The following is a 26572-nucleotide window of genomic DNA, read 5'->3' on the forward strand; positions in this document are numbered from 1 at the left end:
TTTTGGTACACATCATGTTTAAGGTGTCTAGTATTGATATATGCATTTGCAATTACTCAACTTTGTTTAATGTGGTCATAGAACTCACAAACATGTCACCGGCAACAATAGTGACCGGTGGGATAACCCATTGTATCTACATGCTAATACACATAGGCTAACTGTTCTACCTTACTTTCTGCTGCTACCTTACTTTCTACCTAATTTTACACACACACACACACACACACACACACACACACACACACACACACACACACACACACACACACACACACACACACACACACACACACACACACACACACACACACACGCGCGCGCGCGCACGCACGCACACACACACACACACACACACACACACACACACACACACACACGCGCGCGCGCGCACGCACGCACGCACGCACGCACACACACACACACACACACACACACAAAAACTCACACACAAACACACTGCACAGGTCAAATAGACCTATATTCAGTCTGTCCAATGGTTGATACAACACAGTATCCCACCGGTCACAATTGTGACCGATCATAAAACACACTTTTTCACACACTTTTCCATGAAAATTTCTAAAATGTATGATTGATTGTTTCAAAGGGATATTAATGACACATGATTTGGATATTTTTGTGTCTGGGAAAAATTTGGGATTAAATGGGTTAAGCATTTTGCACACAACCTTTTCCTAATGATACTATTCAGTAATGAATAAAAGTATAAAACAACATGACACATATGAGACTGCCATCATGTCAGAAAATAAAGATACTTTCTATAAAAGCAGCTGCTTTAAGACACAGCCAATGTGAGACCTAAAAAATCAGGCTGGATGACACACACAAGGGCATTCGTGGGGCATGATGTTCCCTCAACCATAAAGACGGGGAATCACATTTAATTTAAATCATTCAATACAAAATTCAGTCTCTTCACCGGCAACAAATGCCTGCATGCTTTTATCCCGGTGAATAGCGCTGCATGATTTGAAAGCAAAATGCAACATTACTTGACCTCAAGCTTGACCTACTTATAATACACTGCAAGCAAACCAGGTTAATGCTGTGTGTCTGACAAAGAGAATGAGGCTGAAAGGGGAGATAGTTGTGCCTCAGCGAATGACAGGCAACGCCACTCAGATACAAGGCTTATTAAAACCTGCACGACGACTATAATTAGATTAAGAAAATCCACTTCTTTGCAAAATTAATATAAGGAAGGTCAAAGGAGTGCAATAAGAAGGGTCTGCTAGTTCAGGCTGGTTAAAAAGTTTTACAGACCCAGTGACCCTTAATATAAGAAGCTAGAATTTATCTGTGACACTTAAAGTGAAACATTATCATTATTACATTATATAATGCTTATCAGATCATTAATGTTCATGTTCATTCAAACACCTGATAATGGCCTTTAGACAGTACTTCAAATCGAAACAAGTGGCATCGCTCATCCCTATTTTGAATGTTTCTGAGGTCACGTAATGACCAACTCGCCACTCATGACATCACTGCAGATGTAATCCTCTGCAACCAATCAAGTGTCTCCTATACGCAACCAATGGAGTGTTCAAAAAGCTCGGACAGAAGATAGTTCAGACCCAAGACGTGTATATTTAAGCACTCCGGCAATACCAAAAGTCATTTGAGGACACATGCTGTTGCAATTTGTGTATTTGTGGAAACCCAGACACAAAACAGGATGCGTCTCAAGTAAAAACTTACTCAAGTTCACACGGTGGCCCCAAAATACATTTGGACACTTGCACCACACTTTAAAAAGTATGAATGTCATTGAATTATGTAGAAAAATATCAAATAAAGTTTCATTTCATTTTCATGAAATGTAGCACACGCCCACTTTTAGAAAAACATTTCACAATAATAAGTTTGTTAATAAAAAGTGTTTGGATGATGTCTGGAAGAAGAAAAAAATAAAAATATTACAAAACAGAACATGTTAATTAGTTAACTGTAAGTATATAACTGTACATATACACTGTAAATGTATATGTATACACACAAATTATATACCCGGTATATATTTTTCACAGTAACTTTATACTACACACACACACACATATATATATAGATTTATATATAAAATGCCCTAAATACAATATATAAATTATCATTTACAGTGGAAAACAGTGAAAGGACATTCCCAAAAGTCCCTGCGTGACACATCACATATGATTATATTTTATATAAAACTTTCAGTAATGTACATTAGGCTGTTTCATGTTATTTAGTTTACGTTTATTGCATTATTTGAGTGTCATCCGTGTTACCCTGATGGTGTTTTGTCTTTGTGTGTATTCCAGTACCAGAACCATTTTCATTGCATTTCTGGCAACCACAACTGACATTTTTGTGGTCTAAATGTAACAGGATTTTTTTGTGATGAACTACACTTGTGGTTATTATGCGAGGACACCTGTGTGAACTTGAGAGGAACTCACTCCATCTACTAAAAAGTACCTTTTTATTATTGAAAACAGACACAAAAAAAAAAGGTAGCCTGTCGTTGTATTAATTATGAGGCTTGTTAACCACACTGTATGTAGGTCAGACAATGTGGTTGTTTCTCTCTTTCAAGAAAGGACAAAAAACACCCCAAATTTGCCTTTTTTCATTCTCTTTCTCACCATTGGAGACACAACAGAATGTTGTTCCTGTAGTGTGACCATCTGTGGGCACAGCAGTGAGGATTGTGCCTTTGACTCCAAACACACACTTAGTGAGGCGGAGTCGACGTGGTGTTTCGCTCTCACAGGGACATCTCACACACCAGGGAGTCCAGGTGGACTCATCAGTCTCCTACTGCTACATAAGACAGATACGTAGACAAGGGTGGAGAGGAACAAGGTCGAAAGATTGATGGAGATAAATAAAAAGACAAAAGCTAAGGGAAAAGCCAAAAATCAGGTAGCAGAATCAAATATGCTAACGCCCTGTCCACAGGGGACAAGTGGAACATCCATAGATACCATCCATACACATTCACTCCACATGCAAATTTAAAGGGATATTTCACCCAAAAAAGGAAAATGATGTCATCACTTTCGTGTTGATCTAAATCACGTTGACTTTCTCTCTTCCACGGAACACAAAATATATATCTCTGATAAATATCCTGGCTGTTTGTTCTGTGCCATAAGTCTTCTAAAACCCATATGATAGCCTAATGTGATGAACAGACTGAAATCATTATTACAAAATCATTATTTGTTGATAATCTATTGGCTGCATATGATTTGAGTGCTACATTTTGAGTGAAATTTGAGTCTGTTCCTCAAATAAATATAGGCCTAACATTGTTTCAGAAGACTTAAGTCTTTTTGATACTTTTATAGGGCTTTTTTTGGAGCTTGACCAACCCAGTCCCCATTCACTTCCATCATATAACATTCTTCAGATGTTTTCTTTTTGTGTTCCAAAGAAGAAAGTCATACAGGTTTGTAATGAGGGTGAGTAAATGGCCATTTTAATTTTGGGACACAAGTCATACTCATTTAGAATACATTTATGGAGCTTTTATTGTCATTTTGGATCTTGACTGCTCCAGTCCCCATTCACTTAATTCCCTTATATGGAAAATGTTCTTCAGATTTGTGTTCAGAACAAAGAAAGTCATACAGGTTTGTAATGACATAATTTACAATTTAAGTTTTTAGGAAAACTATCCCTTTTTAAAAATGTGCATATATAGTACTGCATTTATTGTCCTCACATTTTTTGTCGGCAGGCCGACTCAAGCGCGTTTGCTAAAATGCTTCCCAGAATGCTGTGTCGGCACTGATGTTATCAGAGCACAAGGCAATGCCAAGTCCAACTCCTTCTAATTTCTGACTTGCCCCTAAAACTGCTGTTATTTCTCTCTTCTTCAACAAAATCTTGCTCCCCTCCCTTCAAGAATTATTGCAGTAACTGTTTCTTTTGGAGGCCACAACTCCAGTTTGCATTGGCTCAAACTATACAAACCACTGTAAAGTCATCAAGGCTTATCAGCTTTATAGATGGCAAGCCAGTGGATGTCTGCCTTTTATCCTTAAGCACAGAGTTGTACCTTGATGACTGGTTTACAACTTTTCAACACATTTGCAATGGGGGGAAGCTGGAGATAAATGCAGAAAGGAATCTGAGAGGCATATGGATATCTCTGCTTGCGCTTAGGTTGAGCGCAGTCGTGACGTTCGCTCTGGCATCTCTATAGTTGGACAAGCATTATGTCATCTTTCCACTATCAGATTATATTTCCACCACCATTTCCATTGTTACTAAAGCCAGAGTTCAATGCAAGACCTTACAACAAATGTAATGTATTTCAGGGATGTGTTAATCTCTGAAATAGTTTTGTTTCAAATGACTCAACTAAATAAATATTAATCGCATTACAATATTATGGACATTATGGGGTGGGGGTGGTGGGGGTAAGAATAACCATTCCTTGAAATTAGCCTTGCAAAGACTTTCAAAAACATTTTAATTAAATAAATTATGTGATATAATATTTAATAATAAAAAACAGTATTTGGTGAGAAAAGCACATATATAGATAAACAGATATAATCATTAAACATCGAGCACTACAAGTGATTTTAGAATGAAATTATTTCCATATCATTGACCATTGCGTATATAATTGAACTAAATGAATGTGTTAAATTGACAACACTGAATATTTCATAAAAGAACTAGGTGTCTGATGAGCCACGTATGTGCACAAGCGCACACATTCATACCACGGCTCTCTTATTTCTGTGGCTCTTAGCTGCCAGACAGAGTAACCCTACACTGAAAGTTGCCCCCTCTGCCTGCTTCCCTCTCCTTCCAAATGTCATATGTGAGACATCCTGCTCTCAGGGACAAAGAGGGGCATTCAGTTTCCAAGTGGGACTTAGCAACATCCAAACTTAGCTCCGGACTCACGGAGAAAGGGGGCATGAGGGGGTTCTACCATGCAATGACAGGGCAGATAGGAGATCCCCCCCCCAGTGCTGACAGTAAAAATAGATGTACAATAAGTGTTTGAAAATATTTTTCTTTTCACCTTTGTGCTCCGTGGAGGTTGGAACATTCCACAGCAATCGTGCCACCCAGAAGGCTGGATGTTCAGGCATCACATACAGATTACACCCAAACAGCTTAACATATGATGATGATGATGATGAAGGAATAATTCAGCCAAAAATTATAATTCTGTCATCATTTGCTCGCCCCCATGCAAAAAAAAAAAAAAATATATATATATATATATATATATATATATTTTATTAATATATAGATTTGATGGTGTCTCAAATGCTCTTTAAATCATCCCTTTAAAATGGATTAAGTTGTATTTAAATGGACCTAACATCTTTAAAGATGTCAATTGTATATCTGAGGGCTTAATTCAGCTTTAAAAGGGCTAAATTAATCATTTAAAACATATATTAATATATTAAAATATATATATTAAACATAAATACAAATATAAACATATAATATAAATGATAAATACAAATTAATCCCTTTTAGGTACAAATTAAGTCTTTAAACATTAAGGATTAAAATATTATTTTTCTAATAAAATAATAGTCATTTAAAAACATAAACAATAATAGTGTAAAAATACATACATATAAATTAAGCCTTTAAGACATAAATGAAGTCTTTAAACTTACATTCAGTTTTTTTAATTAAAATAATTATAGTTAAAAATTAAAAATATTAATAATAATTAAAAAATATGAACACAAATTAAGCCATTTTAAAGCATTTGAGACACCACATACCACCTAAATAAAATAAAATAAATAAAATAAAATAAAATAAAATAAAATAAAATAAAATAAAATTAAATTAAATTAAATTAAATAAAATTAAATTAAAAAAATTAAAAAATACTGACAGTGTATTTTCAGTGAAATCTTTAAAGCGAAGAATTAAACAACAAAATACTTATCTGTGATAAACTCCTGCCATAGACACATAAAGTTGAATGAAATGTTTCACTATAGGTCTTTAAGTTAACCCTAAATTAAGAAATGCAAAGAAGACTTGTAAAAACACTGTGAGCAACAATCCACTATAAACAATAAATATTATAGACAAACAATAAATAAATTGTAAAACAAGAATGTATCCATAACTTTGATAGCAAATTATAAAGCTGCAAACTGGTGTCTGGTTACGAAGTGACAAGTGATTAGAGCAATTGTGCATTTAACCCAGAATATCTCTTTAATGAATGTGCTTTCACTTTAGAAAACCTTGTGTATAGTAAAATGGAGCTGAGAAACAGGGAAAGAGGGAAGGAAGAAGGAAAGAAGGATTTTGCTCAACATCTACTGTTCTTTGAAGACAACTCATTATTGTCCAGTGTTTATATTTATGTAGTACATGTACCAAGTAGACTTCAGCTAAATGAATGTGTGTTTTGACCACAACATGGCAGCTCTGATGTTATCGCTCCAGCTCTCTAATGGCTACGCCTAATGATGTGTGGCAGAGGGAAAACTTTATTCTTCTCTTTTTTGCTATCATCTGGAAATCCAAGTTTCATAAAGATAGAGATGTGTGGCGTTTATGAAGATATAAATGCAATAAATGTGTGTTGATGGCACTGAAATAAGGAAGCAGTTTCCAGCAGAAGAAAGAAAAAAAGGTAATGACTTTTGATGACTGACTTTTTTTCTCACAATTGTAAGTTTATATCTCACAATTTGGACCTTTTTTTTTGCAAGAAGAAATATGAGATCAAAACTTGCAATTATATTTTAGACTGTTAATTATGTGGCGGAAACAACACTGTAAAAAAAAATCTGTTAAATTTACGGTAAAATACCAGCAGCTGTGGTTGCCAGAACTTTACCGTCAAAAATACGGTAGCAACATTTTAGATTTTACAGACTTTACTTAAATTTACAGTAATAAACCGTATTTAATTATATGATATAATGTTAATTTATTGACCTATTGATGTATTTATATCTGAATTGTACCATAGTAACACACTGACAACCACCAATCACAGTGGAGATGACAGTCACATGATGAATTAACAATCATCACAAGCAGCTCTTTCACAAGAAAGTTAATAATAATATGTAGAAGCTGCTCAGTGTCATTCACACAAACACTAAACACCATCATGGTAACACACCTGAAATTTAAATTTAACAACATTAAATGTAATATAAAACCCTAATGTACATAACTGATTAGAAAAAACTAAGAAAACTGAAGAAACATAGTTATTTCAACAAAAATACATCAAATGTGAAGTGTAACGCAGGGAATTGTGGGAATGTCAATTTACGCTTTTTCACTGTAAATTATACAATGACTTGTTCTTTTTCACTTCCATAAACTGTAAATTTAACAGTATTTTACAGTAAAATTACATTAAATGTACCGTTAGATCTATCACAGTTGTTTACCGTATAAAGTAAGGAAACTTTCTCTTAACCATTTAACAGTTTTTCACTGTAGCATTTTTACAGTCTTTGACCGTTAAAATCACGATAATTTTTTACAGTGAAGCTTCCATAACTGATTATGGAACATGTGTTGGAAAAGTAAAAAGTAAACTCTAAAAAAACACTCTTGGACACTTGTCCATGTGTTTACTTGCAGTGTGAGGACGCAGAACAGATCCAATGTGAGGTTTGCCCTATAACCTGACCTGACATTTTCATCATGTTAAGTGTGTAATAACTTTGTGGAGCTGCGTGCTGAGTGAGAGAGGAATGATGAAATAGCCTCACTATTTAAACGCAGGGTACTCGATTGCACAGGAAATCATCTTCTGAAATTACATCCACAGTCGCGAACACATCAATCAAAGCGGTTTCAGACTGTTTTGGGGCTCGTGAGTACAGGACGACACAAGCCGAGTGTTTAAAGGGGGAACAACGGCGGTACACGTGGTAGATGCAGATTTTACCCTGCTGAGATTGAAGGCAATGATACTCTGGGTTAATCGCGTGTGTCTTAGTAGAGCAGAGCTGGGACTCTGTACAGAACAGAGGTGACACAGGAAGTAGGTCTAATTTGATGTCATTAACTAAAGAACACAGACCAGCAGAAGAAGATCATCCCAGGTAGATCAATCAGTGACAACATGACAGTCAACACGAAATCAAAATCTATAATATATATATATGTATATGTATGTATATATGTATTATATATATATATATAGAAATATATATTATTAGTATATATATATATATATATATATATATATATATATGTATATTAGTATATATATATATGTATATGTATATATATGTTTATATATATTATAGATTTTGATTTCGTGTTGACTCAAACTGTCATCAAATTTAATTTTTTTTAAATATATGTATATATATATATATATACAGTATATATATATATATATATATATACACACACACACATACATATATACATATATATATATATATATATATATATATACATATATATATATATATATATACACATATAGAATTTAAACATAATGATTATAATTTTATAATATAATAATAATTATATATAATATTTTTTGGGGTTTTAAATTTAAATCTTTTTGAAAGGTCACAAAGGCTGTATTTATTTGATCAAAATCTCAATAAAAACAGTAATGTTGTGAAATACTATTATAATGTGATGGCAAAGCTGAATTTGTAGCATCATTACTCCAGTCTAGAATGTGTCACATGATCCTTCAGAAATCATTCTAATATGCTGATTTTGTGCTCAAGAAACATTTCTTATTATCAATGGTTTAAGGGATAGTTCACCCAAAAAATTTAAATTATGTCATCATATGATGTGATATATGAGATATGTCATCTCACCCTCATGTTGTTCCAAACCTGTATGAGTGTTTTTCTTCTGTTGAACACAAAAGAAGATATTTTAAAGAATGTCGGTAACCAGACAATCGACGGTAGCCATTGACTTCATTATTTATTTATTTTTTTCAACAGCTATCAACTGTCTGGTTACCGACATTCTTCAATTTAGTTCAACAGAAGAAAGAAATTCAAACATGTTTAGAACAACATGAGGATGAGTAAATGATGACAGAATTTTTATTTTAGGTTGAACTATCCCTTTAATATTTTGGTGGAAACCATGATGCTTTTTTGTTTCAGGATTCTGTGATGAATAGAAAGTACAGAACAGCATTTATTTGAAACAGAAATCTTCTGCAACATTATAAATGCCTTTTCTTTCACCTTTAATCAATTTAATGCATCTTCGCAACAAAGAAACAAAAAGTATATTTTTTTCCTAAATAAATTATGATTCTTACTGACCCAAACTTTTGACCTGCAGTGATTGTTTTAGCAAACTCACAATTGGTCTTGCTCCATTTTACAATTTGGAGGTAAAATGGATTGCAAACAGCTACTACCAACCTACTTTATATTAAAAAAACAGCTGTACAGAGCCTCAAGTGAATGTGCATCTACGTGTGCTTGCATGTGTCCTACCCAATAATATACATTCATATAAAGTGAACATTAAATATGACCATCAACGCATGCGGTGCAATACTGCACCGATACGACAGTGTCTCAGGTGTTGAAATCAATGAGAGACATCATGTGTGCATTCACACATTAGCTAGGAGACCCCGTCCAAATCACCATTTCCCTACTAATAAGACATGAGCATAGCAGGATGCAAGATGTATCAAATGGTGTCAGCAAAAGATGATGGGAGATCATTTATTTGAACAAATGAATGTTTTTAAAGGGAGACTACCATCCATCTATCAATCTGTCAGTATAGCTCTATTAATTCCGGTGACAAACACATGGGTATTCTTAACAAACACCACCAACAACAATTACACCTGCAGCAAGAACGATGACAAAGTCCGGATTTTGTCATTTGTCCTTTTTAGAGGTGAGCTACATGAGGACAGAAAGGTAGACCAGTGACTTTAAGGAAGAGATGAGTCATACTTTGAGCTTGATTTGGTGTCACTGGGAAATAGAACGGATCCTTGGAGGTGTAAAATGTTAGCGTAGGATCTTACATTCAGTAATGTAAAACACTCCTCCAGAAATGAACCATCATTTAAGAGCGTGTCTAACAGTACGAGCATTGGCGAGTGTGTTACAAAGAGCGTGTGCCTTTGAGCTTACATGTATATTACTAAGTGTTCTTGAGAGTGTGACTCTGTAACTAGAGCCACACTGGTGTATTAAAGAGATTGTTGGAGCCAACCTGCACTGAGCCACGGCAGACATGAAATATTCACAACGCCACATGCACGCACACACACAAAGCTAAAACATGCCAAGGCAGATGGTGTGACATTCGAAGAGCACAATCCAGCAGCCTATCAATAGGATACAGAGAACATTTTGTTGAGAGGAGCGTGATGGGTAATAAACACTTTGCTCCCAGAGAGGGGCTGGGTTACAGCGCCACCTTGTGGTGCTTTGCCACGCCATATGTTTGGGCATGTGGTTACTGATTGTTGACCTCTAATACACATGGACAGATGGACGCAGCGCCAGACCAAAACAGAGCCTGGGGAGATGAGATAGGTTTGTACCTTGGCTTCAAAGGCATCAAATGGATTTATATCATACAAGAGTGAGAATTTAAAACTCATCTAGTCAAGCCTTGCCTTTACCGTTGCTGTCTGCGTCCAGCCGGGATCAGAGAAAGAGAAGAGTATTGATTTTACCTTCAGTTAACAAAATGGTTTTCCCAAGCTGACTTAATACAAGGTCTAGCGTAAAAAAGTAGGGTCGGTCTTGGGCGGAAAGCAGAAAATCGAGGAGCCTGGCATGCCAAAACGCACTCAAAATTGCCCGCTGTCATACATGGTTTGCCTCAGAGTGCCTTTCATTCATTTGATACATTGTTCACTCACTCATCTTCACGTCTGAATTGGCCACGCTCTACAAACTCGGCAACAGAGCTCAGACAAGCGTTACTCTCATTTGCAGGTACTTCTGAACACATAAACCTTGAAAAAAGGGAAAAATAAATGTGCCTCTTAAAAATATGTTTTTATGCTAATACATAAAAAAGAATTAAGTTTAGCAATCATTATGTCAATTATTTGATTAATTTGATCTCACTGCATAAATAAGGAAAACATGCTACCAAATTTCCGACGCTCTCCAAATTGAGCACTATAAAATGAATGCAAAATATTGTATGCAGAAAGTATTAAAGATTAAAAAACATTTTTTAAAGATAGATTTCCACATTATTAAAACACAATTTTAAAGCAGCAAGTCACTAAATTATCAAAAAGGAAAAACAAAACCATGAATTAACTGATAGTGAAATTTGTCATTGATCTTTTTTTATTTATTATTGATTTAATCTATTAATTTTGCAGCCCTATTTAGTTCGATAAATGTGTGCATCTCGCTGCATCAACATCAATATATCTTATCTTGCTCAATGTTTTCCTCCTAAAAATGTGTATTATATTTTGCAGACTTTGCAAAAAAATATTTGCAGACAGCTTTCCAAATGATCAAAATACGATATTAACGCATTAGGATTAGGATAAGTCACAAAATTATCAATAAGGTCAAACTAAACCACACATTTATTGATAAAGATATTTGTTGTTGGGGATTTTCTTTATCGATTTCATTGATTGTTGCTGCCCTAGGAGTTTTCCTGTGTAAGTGTATTTGTGCCAGGCATCCTCCCGGATCTACCCCGCAGGACTGCTGCTGGGAGCAGAATTGCTGTACTTGTAGTTGGATCTAACCTGAAGAGACACTGAATTCTCTCTATATGAGAAATGCAATGGCAACCTTTGTCATCCAGAGAGCCTTTCAAGCCAAAGTGAATACTGCCTGCAGCCTTCAAATGTGCGTGTTTGTGTCCTTTGAGCAATGTAAGAGATGTGGGGAATGTGAAAGCACAACAAGTTGCATGTCACTAGTACAGAGCACAAGATGGCCTAACCGGTCTGGACCAGCCCCATGACTGGATTACGTCATCATCCAGGGAGTTGTGTGTTTGTGTGTGTGCAGTATCAGTGAGAAAATCCCATTTTGATTTGAAATGCTCCATTGTATAATCCTTTGAGTCTGTGAGGAAAGGATGACAGAATGGAGGAATAGCGAATGATAGAGAGAGTTGATGTGTCAACGAGAGAAAATCGTACGTTCGTCTTAGAATCCGTTCAGTGAGTGTATTTACATGCACAACCTTACACCAATTATGCTAAATAATTATGCAGCAACATCTATCAAGATTCCCACAGCTTTGGAATGTTGGATTTCCATGACTTTTTTAAAAGTGCTTTTTAATAATTTGAAAGAGATTTAAACACATTTTTAGACCTTTAGACGTATCTAGTAAAAAAAAAGTATGAATCACAATTTCCATGATTTTCCTGTTTACATAGTGTGTGTTTATCTATCTATCTATCTATCTATCTATCTATCTATCTATCTATCTATCTATCTATCTATCTATCTATCTATCTATCTATCTATCTGTCTGTCTGTCTGTCTGTCTGTCTGTCTATCTATCTATCTATCTAAGCACAGATAATTTTATACTCACTATCAAATATTCCATGTTTTTTTCCATAATTAAATAGTTAAAAAAAATATTTAAGATATTTAATATAAGACTGTAGGCTGTTTTAATTAATGGCAAAAGGTCATAAAAAGTCATTATTGCTGGATTTCACAATATTTCACCATCTTTACGGTCTGGCGTAAGAAAATAAATCTTTCAAAATCTCATGCAAAAACATTGATCATTGTTTTTTGATAGTTGACGGTGTTTTTTTTTATGTACACGTAAATTCCTAATCAATAACTGCACTGATCAAAACATGGATTTAGACACGACCCCCTGGAAAGAACCTGAGCAGGTCTGCTGTGGTCTCACTCTGATGTGCAGTCGGCAGGGGGCCAGGTAGGATTCTCATTAGAATAGCATTAGGGGGCAGGGTAGCAGATATAGTTTAATGAGAGTGATATGACTACTCTATCCCACCATCCCCCTCCCTTTCCCGGATATCTAACGTCTGCTGTTCCATTTCCATCTCTCCAGAAGAACCTGCATTTTCAGTCAGGCATTCCCTGGATGACTTTAAATGAGGGTGCGAGGACTGTTAGCACTTCTCACCTTGGACGATCTTTCATGCTTTCATGCAACGTACAGGATGAGACACGATCCACAATCAAGGGGCTCACGGCGTTACACATACTCACATTTGAGTCAAGGGTGTGAAAGCACTCTCATAGAGAAAAGGGCAACCTCTTGACGCAAAGGAAAACAGAAGGATCAGAGGGATCAGACTGGATAGAAACAGCAATACATAGCAAAACATGCATGATGTTTCAAAATTAGATGTCAGTGATGTGTTCGAGGACTGGGAATGAGACACTAGGTCAAATAGTAGTGTAAAGTTAATTAAGACAGCAAATATACAAAAAAAAATTTTTTTTGTTCATATTCAGGAAAATTTGTATCATTGTAAAAAAAATAAAAAATAAAAATAAAAAAATCAGTTTGAGCACATGCCAAGTCCTTACAAATTTCATGTTGGTTTCATGTGGTTTTGAAAAATTTCTATACCATTTATAAATTGAAATGCTTCAATTTAAGGATTCTAAAATGTCATACAGTACCATCAAGTAAAAAAGTAATAAATATTTTCCTTACACCTTCAGTACATGTGAGTTATACACCATCTCAGGGGACGTTTACACAACACATGTACGACACACAAAACATTCCACGACACCGGCGTTTTGGAGGCTTGAAAACACAAACACAAAAGGGTTTCAAAGTGCAAGTTTTTGAAAACAATGGGTCTCATTCATGAAACATTCGTAAATATACGAGTAAATATGTGAGTGATTTGCGCGTAAAGAGACCTTCCCGAAAACTCTACTCCTGATTCACAAATACTTCGTATACGTCAGATGTGATAGTGAAATGTGTGTGTGTGTTAATGAATTCCAATCAGTCGTAAATGGGACGCGCGTGGACGCTCATTCTCAATTACCATAAATCCCGCCCATTAAATCCGACTGACAACTATATATGGGCATCATATTATGACACCAAACGAAGGATTTCAACATGTCTTCTCAAAAGCGAATGAAAAAGAGACATTTCTCAGATGCAGAAATTGAAGTTTTATTATCAGAAGTTAATTCAAAACGCCACATTTTATTTTCAAGTGTACATAGTGGCGTATCAGGTCCTAAAAAAAGGAAGCTTGGCAGCATATTACAGATGCAGTTAATGGAGTTTCATCTGTTAATCGAACAGTCCCAGAAGTGAAAAGAAAATGGTTCGACATGAAGCTTAACTGCAAAAAACGAATTAGTTCACTTCGAAAAAATCTCATAATAAAAGTAAAAAAAAAATTAAAAAAACGTATGTAATTACTATATATAATATTTTTTTCAAAATGCTGTGTAAATATGTACCCGACCCGATTAAGTACATGTACAAAATGCAACCTTATTAATGAGCAAAACGTTCGGATGTTAAACGCACTATTTACGCGTGGCTGGGAGAAGGTGTAGATTTCTTTCGTACCAACTAACATTTGGAAAATACGAACATTTTAATGAATCCGAAAATTTACGGCAGAACCACTTTACACACGATTTACACAAAAATTCGTTCTGCTCGTGTTTCATGAATGAGACCCACTGCCATTATCATCTCCGTGTAAACTACAATAACGCGAATTTTAGAAACAGTGACGTCATGCGCATGCGTATTACGTATTCAGTCTATAGCCGCATAGTGTTTCTTTAAAAATGTGACATCGCCAACTACTGGCCTGACATGCATAAAACAGCGTTTTTAACCGTTTTTGCGGATCCGTGTGAACGGGATTGTTTTGACAACATTGTCGTTTGTACACGGAAAACAAATGGAAAAAACGTTTCCGTTTTTAGTAGATTGTTGTTGTGTAAATGTACCCTTATTCATTATTTTCTAAAACGTTTGTAAATTCTTTTAAAAATATTTTTTTCACAAGTACATAAATAAAACGTTTTTTTATTTATTATTTTGTAATTTTTATTTTGTAACTAATAATAAACAAACATAAATAATTAATCATGAATATTAAAATTCATAAATATTGTTTTTGTAGGATCACAGCACATATTTTACCAGAACTAACCTTACCTTTTTTTGAAAGATACTAAATAAGCAGACAACTCTAAAGTAGAAAACTGCTTAAGAATAAAGCAATAAGCCACACAAAGGCCAAGGGGTGTTCTTATGCATTTTCAATGGAACCCATGGCTCAAAATTCTCCTCCAGGTTTTAAGACTATAGAAGACAAAAACAAAATTAAAACATCTCTCAGGGTCCACCATGCGACAAGGATTCACAATGCATTAGTGCAATGGAAAGCACTGGTGTGGAAATGTGAGACCCCAGTGGCTCTAGTCTAAGATTTTCCTGCACGCAACAGGCGTATTGTATTTTTAGGGCAGATGGGACACCTGTTAGTTGAGGACATTAAGGGTAAAAGATGCCCCCTGGAGGATGGAACGTGATGAAAAGGAAAACACTCTTGAGAGAGAGGAGCAGAACAAGAGCGAGAGAAATCTGCTTCAGACTTTTTCAGTGCATGCAGTGTCCTTGATCCCGCTCAATCGCCAGGCTAGTCATGAGAGTAAATGCGTAAATGTCCTCAGAGACACGGTGCTCTGCCGTCAGAGAGAGGTGGCTATTTCCAAATGCCAAAAATAACACATCCCTCGAGGTATGAATTGGCACGATTGATGTAAGAAAACATATCAATGTATTTCATTAACATACTGAGCTGCCCAGCACAAAAACAGGGTTTTGAAAGGGCATCGGAAAATGGCATCTGATAACTCCAGTGGAGCACATGGCACAGTTTTGCTAGTGAGGCATAATGCACTTTAAAATGCAAATATTCAGAGAAGTTCAAAAAAAAAATATTTAAAACTGGAAATAAAGTTTTAGTATTTACAAATATTTAAAACAAAGAAATATTATAGTGTAAAATGAATTTCTGGGATAGGCTACTAATTGAAAGGAAATCAACACCTCAGCCTGGATTTCAATTGTCTTACAAACTTAAAAAAAATAAAAAAATAAAAATAAAAATGCTGCCAGTCTAGTTATATAATTTTGCAAATAAAAAGAAAATTGTCATGAAAAGCAATTAAAATTCTGGTTCCTCATCCAATAGTTAAATGCCCACTTGAATGCACTGACTACACACAGGGCCTGTTCAGATGAGAGCATGTGTTTGAATACACCTGCCACAAATTTACATATTTCTCTTTTTAATAATTATAAGAGGCACTCATAGCAGAGATAATACAAAACTGACCGGCAGAGACTCTCATGACAGTCATTCATTACAAATAAAACAGAGGTGGTCACAAACCACAGAATATAAGAATATATGCTTTATAGGACCTTTGCGGTCAAGAGATGATGATGATAATAATAATAATAAAATAGCACATTAAATGAATAAAATGCAGCTCAAAGTGCTGCACACATAAGAATATAAAAAGATTTTAAACCAATAAATAAATATGAAAGGCTGTCTTGCCTCAGAGTAAAACATCATAATTAAGGTTATGACGCAATTATGACTTTCATCTGTTTCTTGTAATTGCAATTACTGTATCTCAGTGTGGGCATACAATGTAAAAAAATATGATCAATAAGTTATGACAACATACGTTTTTATATTTCTTTAACTCATCAAAATAAGTAATACAAGATTCAAAAAATGTAAGTTGACATGACTCAAACATCCCAGTTGATTGTACTTAAAAATTTGATGCAGCAACTTTTTTACAATGTACAGTATTTTGACAATGTATTTTTTTTTTACTATTAATTCTTTAATTAATAATTTTATTCTAAATGCGCAAATTGGAATGTATTAAGTAAAAGTAACTAGACCAAATTTAAAACATGAACAAAATAATAAAAAAATAATATGTATATTTATTTTACATATTGTAGCTCAAAGTGCTTGAATATAAAAAATAAGATCAAAGTATAAAAATGAAAATGAAAGCAATAATAGTAGTAGCAATAATAAATTGAAAACAAAAAAATAAAGATCCTATTCAAAAGCTAAATTTGGGGGTGGAGGGGCTAAAAGCAGCACTTTGACGAACCATGTGCCGGAATGTCTTTTCTCTACCCAACAATTCTTCACATGCAATAGACCAATGTGAAAAGAAGGAAATATCTGTTGATGCCAGTGTGGTGAGGCAGAAACGCGTCAAAGGAGGCCATTTACTGCGGGTTTGCAGATGTAAGAAATGGCAGCTTTAAGGTGGGTGGGAGTGAACCGCTCTGTCCTTGTCTCTCTCTTTCTCTCCGCATCGACCTCTTTTCCATCTTGTATAGCTGCTGCTAAAACTCACAAGCCAGTATTGACAGAAGCCAATTACTCCTCACTTCACCTGCTGCAAAGATGAAATAGCAGTGGCATACAGCATCTGCGTACACAAAGACATCTCCACATTTCCCTTCTCCTACATATCAAAACAAATTGATTTACAATAAAGATTCACGGAGCGCTCGACAATAGCTCCAGCTATATATTGACGAGTTATGAAGCCTTGCGATGTCACAAACTACCAAAGGGTGATGGTCAAATTAACTGAAGAGGCACAAACCAATTAATACCAAGGCAGGAATATGTATATGTATCTGTATGTGGGTGTGTAAAAGCCTTTCATTCCTGTAGCTAGAAATAAAATCAGGTTTTTCTCATTTCTAAAAAGCAATGGAACATTTCCTCAGATACAAATGGTGCCTGGACCTGCATTAACCTTTTTTAAAATATACATCTCCCCTGAGGGTGCTGCATAATCCGTCTTAAATCCAGATCCAGATTAAGGTTACTGGTGTGGAGTGACCGATTGCTCTCTGATCCCAACTTTCCTTCATCTAAGGAAACGAATGAACAGACGACAATGTTGTCAAATTGATCCCCTTTCACACAGATCCACGAAAATGACCAAAAAAAGCTGTATTATGCTGCCAGGCCAGTAGTTGGCGATGTCACTTTGTAACAAAACACTATGAGACTATAGACTGAACACGTAATACACATGCGCATGACGTCACTGTTCTCACAAATTCACGTTTTTGTAGTTTACGCAGAGACAATGTTGTTTTCAGCTTGCATTTTCCGGCCCCCGAACACCCAAAACGCATAAAAAGTTAACGTAACGCAAGTTTTGTAAACGTCCCCTTAGTCTAATGGAGATCATTTCTATTGATAGCTATTATGCATACAGCAGTAGTGATATGATGGAGTAATATATATAATAAGGTAACATTTACATTTTATTCATTATTCATGTTGATATGGACGCTTATTTCCGCCACGAAATTAAAAAAAGATTTTTAAAAAAGGTATACAACAAGTTTATTTCTCACAATTCATACTTTCAGAATTGCTATAACTGCAGAATTGCTAGAATTGTTTTAAACTCAAAATTGCAATAAATAAAGTCTGGATTTTGAAATATAAATAAAACATATAAAAAAAGATATATAAAAAACAAAGTTGCAGTTACATTTTGAATTGTTTATTCTGTAGTGTATACAAGCTTCCATAGATATTTATATTTAACTACACTGATTTATTTATTTTTATCCTAAATATATTAAGCATGACCTGTACAAAATAGGATGGATGGATGGATGGATGGATGGATGGATGGATGGATGGATGGATGGATGGATGGATGGATGGATGGATGGATGGATGGATGGATTGGATGGATGGATGGATGTTCATTTTTAATAGATGTAACAAAATCTTACATGTTGGATGTGATAAAAATGTAATAAAAAAAGTCTTTAAAAGTAGTATAATAATGCTTTAATTGCAACCAGCAGTATAATAAGCTTGATGATGTGAACCAAAAAAAAAAAAAAAAAAGCTAAACTTAAAAAACAAACAAATATAACATCTCATTTTACAAATGAGATGGAAGGAAGGAGGCAAAGCAGCGCTCCACATGAGACGAGAGTGCAAGTGCGTTCACATCCCTGTCTCAGCACACTCTCCTTGTCTGCAGTTACAGTCGCCATGGAAACCGTTCCCAAGGCTCTGAAATGTCCCCGAATGGAAAGAGAACAGTAGGGAGAGAAAAAAAAAAAGTATTATGCACATCACCAAGACAGATCCCAGAAACCAGAGGAAAAAAAAACGTAGAAGGTCACAGAAACACACACATTCAGTGATTCATATTGAATTATTTGACAAATGACTGCAGCTTTTAAGTAGCCCAGTGGACAAGGACAAGCTTCAGATCATTTCAGGGTTGCTGTATACGTCAGTTACGAAGACCACTAAACTTGAGATGTAGAATGAATAATATTGAGTAGGAGTAATCAGCTGAGAGATCTGAAGTCTGACTGGTGTCTGACTGACGCACACTGGCTTCAGTTTGCCAACGCTGTGTGCGCTGTGGGCCGGAGCTGCGCATTGGGTAATTACAGAGAGGTTAACGAGACTGACTTCCCTAACGAGATATGAATCACACCGCATATAGAGACCCTGAGGTCTGTGATGGGGATATATATTCTTTATTTTCCTTTCAAAATGAACATTATACAAACACTGCCAGTTTGTCCATTCTAAGGTCGTGATCTCGAAAACGTTGCCATTTCTCCTAATTCTCAGTCAAAATGAAAAGGCTATTTATTTTTGACATTTACACTTATATTTATTTATTTAGCGGGCTCTTTAATTCAAATGAGGAACGCTGCAACACGAGTGAAATCATCCTAATGAAATTGAATCACACAAGTGTTGAAAAACAAATCTCACATTTGAATAAAATACTTGGAAAAGAAATAGGTCTATTCGACTCAAACACAAATATCACATTTGAATAGAATAAAAAAGGAATAACATTAAAATGTAATTAAAAGGAAATAAAAGGAAAGCAAAACAAAACAGGCTCAGAACTAAACAAAACAAAATCAAAACAATGATCATTTGGAAAAGAAATAGGTCTATTCAACTCACATACAAATCTCACATTTAAATAAAATTGTAAAAAACAAACAAAAAAAAACTCTCAAATAGAATTAAAAGTAAATAAAATCAAAGCAAAACAAAACAGGCCCAAATCAAAACAAAAAGAAATGGGTCTGTTAAACTCAAACAGAAATCTCACATTTAAATAAAATAAAAGGAATAATACTAAAATAGAATAAAAGTAAATAAAGGGAAAGCCAAACAACGCGAAACAAAAACGAGCCATAATATAAAAATATAAAGTAAAAAAAAAAAAAAAAAAAAAATACTAATATATATATACAGTACAGGCCAAAAGTTTGGACACATTACTATTTTTAATGTTTTTGACAGAAGTTTCTTCTGCTCATCAAGCCTGCATTTATTTGATCAAAAATACAGAAAAAAAAGCAATATTGTGATATATTATTACAATTTAAAATAATTGGTTTTCAATTTATTATACTTTAAATTATCATTTATTTCTGTGATATATAATTTGGAAAAGAAATGGGTCTATTCAACTCAAATCTCACATTTAAATTAATTTTAATTAAATGGAATAGAACTAAAATGGAATAAATTAATAAATAAAAAAAATACTAATTAAATGATCAAATAAAATAAAAATTAAAGATTGGTCTTGTCCTCACCCCATGACACCTCTCGACTTGCACTGAAAATCAACTAAATTCTGAAGTTGCCCATCCTAAATTCCATGACTGTTGCAAATGCCAAAATACAGGGAGGTCTCAGAGCCACGTCATGAACACACATTACAGAGAGTCACCTGGTTTGACCTGATCGAGCTACTGTCTGTCTCTCAACAAAGTGCTGTTTTTAGACCCTCCATGCCAGCATCCCTCTCATTCTGCCTGACGGAAACTCCTACGAGTGTGCGATGGGATGATTCTGGGAAGACTAAGGTTGATTTCCCCCCCCCCCGTTTATTTCTAAGAAGGGAACATTAATGGTTGCGTACTGTGCAAGTATGTGTGTTGGTGGCAGGTGAGCAGTAGTGTTTGGATCACATTAGTGTGTTTATAAGGTGTTGGAGTCAAGTGCGACTTCTCACTCTGATTAGCATTGATGATGAATGTTATGACGAGAGTGTCTTGGTTTTCACACAGTATTGCATAATAACACTAAGAGGAGGTACATTCATAGACTTGAAATAGCACATGAACACCAACCCAAGGTGGAAGAACATCAGATTGGAGTATACTGACGTAATTAACAAAGATTTATTTAAAATGTAATTTATTTTAGGAATAAAGAATTAAACCCAAATTGTGGACACCTCCTTAAAAGTACAGCTCCTACGTGAATGGGGAAGGATTGAAATATCTAAAACTCTGACTCCGTTTCAATAGCTTCATTCAAATCAGCTGCTTCTGCTTCATACAAACTGCTGCTTCTTTAGTTCAAATTTCAGGCTGGTCTGTAGAGACACTTGCACAAGAAGGTCCGTTTATTTCATTTCACCTACACAAAGTATTCTGAAGAAAGCAGTTCAACCAGCAGCAGCGGGCTGGTGTATACGTGTCTGATTTTATCAACAGAGCAGTGTCTTCTGCTGAACAGTAGGACCCTTGTCTGAGCTCTTTCAACTCTTTCAAAAGGCCTTAAGCGATTGGATGACAGGCACATTCCAGGTTTGGGCCAGGCTACATGACACAAGGATACATCAATGAGAGTGATGTGATGCGTGCATGCAATGACATGAGTGTGCAAAAATCTAGATCAAATTTTAAACATTTGCTAGATTTTTCAGCTATGAAACAGACACACAAGGAATGATTCACCCAAAAATGAAAATTCTGACTCATGTCATCACAAACACGTACAGTATATGCGTTTATTAATTTTTTTCTGAGCTGTCAAGCTCCTTAAAGAACAAAAAAGCACTATATATATATATTTATTGAAGCTACATTTTCAGCATCATTACTCCAGTCTTCAGAGTCACACGATTCTTCAGAAATCATTCTGATATGCTGATTTCCTTCTCAATATTTTTTTCTTTCTTAATGATGAAAACATTGATAACAAGATTAATATTTAGGCTTGATATTTTGTGAAAACTGTAAAAAAAAGAAGAAAAGAAAACAGGGCTGATGAATAGAAAGTTCAAAAGAAAAGCATTCATTTGAATAAAATGAAATATTTTGCAATGTTATGGATTTACTGTCACTTTTAATCAATGTAATGCATACTTTCTGAATAAATATCATCAAAACCCTAGTGTTCTATACATTTTCTGAAAATAATTGTGGGTCTTTTCCTCACAGAAATCCATCTTCAGAAGACTTGAAATATAGAAAACAAATCAAACAGTTTATAGTGCTTTTTGGAGCTTGACAGCCCCCGGTCACAAATGTCATTGTATGCAAACAAGCTACATTAAATGAATTAGGGTTGTTCTAATGAAACAAAAATAACAGTGAGTAGGGGGAGACCGGGGACAGTTGAAACACTTTTTTGCATCTGTCTGCTAATTACCCATACCATTTAATGATGATTATATATGACATATTGTTCACAGTATTTATTTGAATGGAAGAAGTCAGATGTTGCAACTGACCCCGACCCAGGGGACGGTTGCAACACTTTAAAAATACCTTAAATTTCATTAATTAACTTAAGCTTTTTGTCTCAATGATTATAGAATTCTGAAAATATTAACTGTTTTAGGCCTACTATAATATTATAGTATTATTTATTTCAATAATATTATTGTAGCCTATAATTAATTAATTTAGTCATATTTATCAAATAACAGTTATTGAGTTTTGTTTGTTTATGTGTAGAACATAGGCCTACATAGATTCAGTGTGCAGGTGTTACAGATATTCAATCCCTCCATATTTCAGTGTCAGACAGGAAGAATTGAGCAATTTGCAATGTAACAAACTTTTATTAAACATGCAATTTATAACTTGTTGCAACCGTCCCCAACCCTATCAACCATGACAGAACATCACATGCCTGCTAGACACTTAGAAGTCAACAAAACAATAATTCAAACTAAAGCCCCTTTCACACAGAGATTCCGGAAAATACACGGATAAAGTGACCCGGGATTTGACCCGGGTTCGTTTGATTTTGGTTCATTCACACTGCAAGTGATTTTCCGGAATCAGAGAGTGCGTTCACACACAACCCGTAAAAATGCCGTAAACACACGTGACACCGATGTGAATTGTAATCTCAGCAGCGTCTTAAGTTTGCTTATGAGCTGCGGTCTCTCTCTCGAGAAACCACGCTTGTGCATTTTTTTCTCTGATTCGATCATAAAATTGCGCTTTACGTACCGTTTCACCAACCACAGCTGGCGAACGATTCCGCGCTTCAGCGTCATCACTACGACACGGCTTTTGTTCACACAGCGCGCGTTCCGGGACTGAACACGGCAATGTTACTAGGTCCCGACCCGGCATAAATCCCGGGTCGAGTTTGCGTTCACACAGAAGGAGCTCTGGCAATTTGCCGGGTTCAAAGCGCTGTGTGAAAGGGGCTTAAAGGAACACTCCACCGTTTTTTGAAATAGGGCTTATTCACCTTCTTTCCCACATTTAGATAGCTGGGCAAATGCATTTTTGTCTCAGTGCATGCATTGTTTTAGTTTGACAGGGTCGGCGTGAGCTTAGCTTAGCATAATGAATGGAATCCTTTGTTGCCAGTTAGCATGTCCTGAATAAAAGTGATATAAAAATTTAAAAAACCTTACCTAATTACTTCTTGTGGCCTGCGTATTCACAACAAGTACAAATAGCGATGCAGATTAACACTAGGCGATTTCCTAGGCAGATATTGACTTATATATTAAGGACTATATTAGGGGGAAGCACAGGCGAAGCACTGCTACTTGGGCGTGATATCTCTGCGCCCAAGTAGCAGTGCTTCGCCTGTGCTTCCCCCTAATATAGTCCCAAGTCAAAATCTGCATAGGAAATCGCCTAGTGTTAATCTGCATCGCTATTTGTACTCGTTGTGAATACGCAGGCCACAAGAAGTAATTAGGTGGGGTTTTTTTTTTTTTATATCACTTTTACTCAGGACATGCTAGCTGGCAACAAAGGATTCCATTCATTATGCTAAGCTAAGCTAGCGCCAACCCTGTCAAACTAAAACAATGCATGCACTGAGACAAAAATGCATTTGCCCACTTATCTAAATGTAGGAAAGAAGGTGAATAAGCCCTATTTCAAAAAACGGTGGAGTGTTCCTTTAAGAAAGTTTTGATTAATTCATACAAAATGTCAGGACAGTATGACAAAAAATACATCTCATGAAAAAATTTACTTTCATACCTCCAAAACAAGTTTTGTTCAGTAAATGCCGCAGCAGAGGTTGAATATGTCTACTGTCTTCTTGGTGGGGGGAGGGTCTAACTGTGCATGTTCAGTATGAGTGTCATCACTCTAGCTTGTTTCTGATTGGAGAAAAATGACATGTTGCAACCATCCCCATGTTGCAACTGTCCCCGGTCTCCCCTAAATAATGGCAAAGTTTTGATTTTGGAGTGAACTACACCTTTAATTTAAGGGAGAGTGCAGAGAGTTTGTTTAGTGGGTCAGTTCCTCTCTGCATTTGTGCTCTCAGATGTTTTACAGGTGAATTGTCGCAGGTTTTCGCTTCTGCGTCCTTGACACAGTTAGCGACCGCATCTGTGTCCGATTCCTCCTTGCCAAACTGTCTCCTTGATGATGACGGAGCAGGGGCCAATCGCATTTCTACCACCTCGTCTCTTGGGTGGCGAGAGATGAAATGGAGACTACAGGAAGATAGGTTGAGGGAGCACTTTGGAGTTTAGGGGGACCGAAATAGATGTGACACACAACAGCTCTGCAACTGCCCAGTTAGACTAATGAGGCGAGGTTGAAGGAGAGGGATGCTCCCGGAGGTGCACACGCTCACGTCAAAGCCCCTGCCCCCATCACCCGCGGCCTATTTCCGGAACAGAAATTCATTAAAATGGCCCCAGCGAGCAGGCTTTAGGGCCTCAACTGGGTCAAGGCAAAATAGTAAGCTCAAAGCATTCAACTCAATATCAATTTGTCATTTGACAGATTAGATTAGTCATTTTCCACACCTGCATCTCAGAGAAGAAACCACAGACCCTCAACACTCATGGCTGACCATTGAGTTTTGGTTCCCACACACCTCACCCTGCTCCACACCTATTCTCTGGTATATCAGTGATACTTAAATACATCTACAATACCAGTCAAACTTTTGGAATATTAACAAAAATATTCATGTTTTTGAAAGAAGTCTCTCTAATGCTCACCAAGGCTGCATTTATTTGATGAAAAATAGAGTAGAAAAAAAGTACAATTTAGAAAGACTGTTTTCTATTTATATGTATTTTAAAATGTCATTTATTCCTGTAATGGTAAAGCTGAATTTTCAGCATCATTACTCCAGTCTTCAGTGACACATGATCCAACAGAAATTAGATCCAACATTTCTTATCATCATCAATGATAAAAACCACTTGTGCTGCTTAACAAATCCATATTTTTTGGGGGAAACTGTGATACACTACCATTCAAAAGTTTGGGGAAAGTAAGATAAAAAAAGAGACTTTTATTCAACAAGGATTCATTAAAGTGATCAAAAGTGACAGTAAAGAAAAATGTATAATGTTACAAACAAATATTTTCAACAATGACAATAATAAGAACTATCATTAATAATTGAGCACCAAATTAGCATGATTTCTTAATCAGAACCATTGTTACTAATTGTGCAGCAAATCAGCATATTATAGAATGATTTCTCAAGGATCATGTGACACTGAAGACTGGAGTAATGATCCTGAAAATTCAGCTTTGCCATCACAGGAATAAATTACATTTTAAAATATATTTAAATAGAAAACAGCTAAAGATAGAAGAAGAAATAGTAAGAGTTGCATGCTAGAATGCTATTCTAATTCCGTCAATGGCCAAATTCAGCCAAAATCTTGCAAGACACCAGATAATAAATGTAAAATAGATACTTCAGATTACTGTGCATATTGTGGAAATGTAATAATGAAATAATGTTTACTGAACAATGCAAATTTAACACAACTGTTGTTAGCGGAGTCATCACACATCACAACACAGTTTAAATGAGTAATGTGAAGTTATTAGGATGTTGAAAAGGACAGCAGGAAGAAACCAAGCAGCAGTTTTGCTTTTATCAAATCTGATCAAACTTACAAGGACATGACTGCACGACATTTCTGTGACCTTTTCTTTCGGCTGAACAGAGTCCACTCTGTGGGTGTGTCCAACCACAACGCCACAGGCACCTGTCTCTGTGAAGGTCAAAGTGCTGTTTTTATACGTCTACAGACATGCATGTTTTATAAATAACGGGCATTATTTAAGCAAAATTTTAAATAATTTAATTTATAGAAATTCAATATAGAAATTTTATACCCAGTTTCAACAAAGGGAATTCAGTTTGAGTGTTAATTATTGATCAATTCAACCTTAATTTTGCAAATTAATTAAATTGATCTACTCTGCCATAGAAAATGAAATGGAGTGCAAACTGCTT

General features: G+C 35.5%; 1 long non-coding RNA gene across 3 annotated transcripts in view; it reads right to left on the reverse strand.

Annotated features, from left to right (window-relative positions):
* The window catches only part of LOC309498027, a 97109-nt gene that overhangs the window by 64636 nt on the left and 5901 nt on the right, over positions 1-26572 (reverse strand). The window contains exons 5-6 of one of the 3 annotated variants that reach the window (XR_014205815.1): positions 26230-26327; positions 21851-24967 (exon numbers count right to left, since the gene is read on the reverse strand). This is a non-coding gene — a long non-coding RNA (uncharacterized lncRNA). Of the gene's footprint in view, positions 1-21850; positions 26328-26572 lie in introns of those variants that run through there. The other 2 variants (XR_014205814.1, XR_014205816.1) reach the window with 2 other exon arrangements.

This window comes from Leuciscus leuciscus (assembly GCF_965113295.1).
Source record: "Leuciscus leuciscus genome assembly, chromosome: 4".
In the NCBI taxonomy this organism is placed as follows: domain Eukaryota; kingdom Metazoa; phylum Chordata; class Actinopteri; order Cypriniformes; family Leuciscidae; genus Leuciscus; species Leuciscus leuciscus.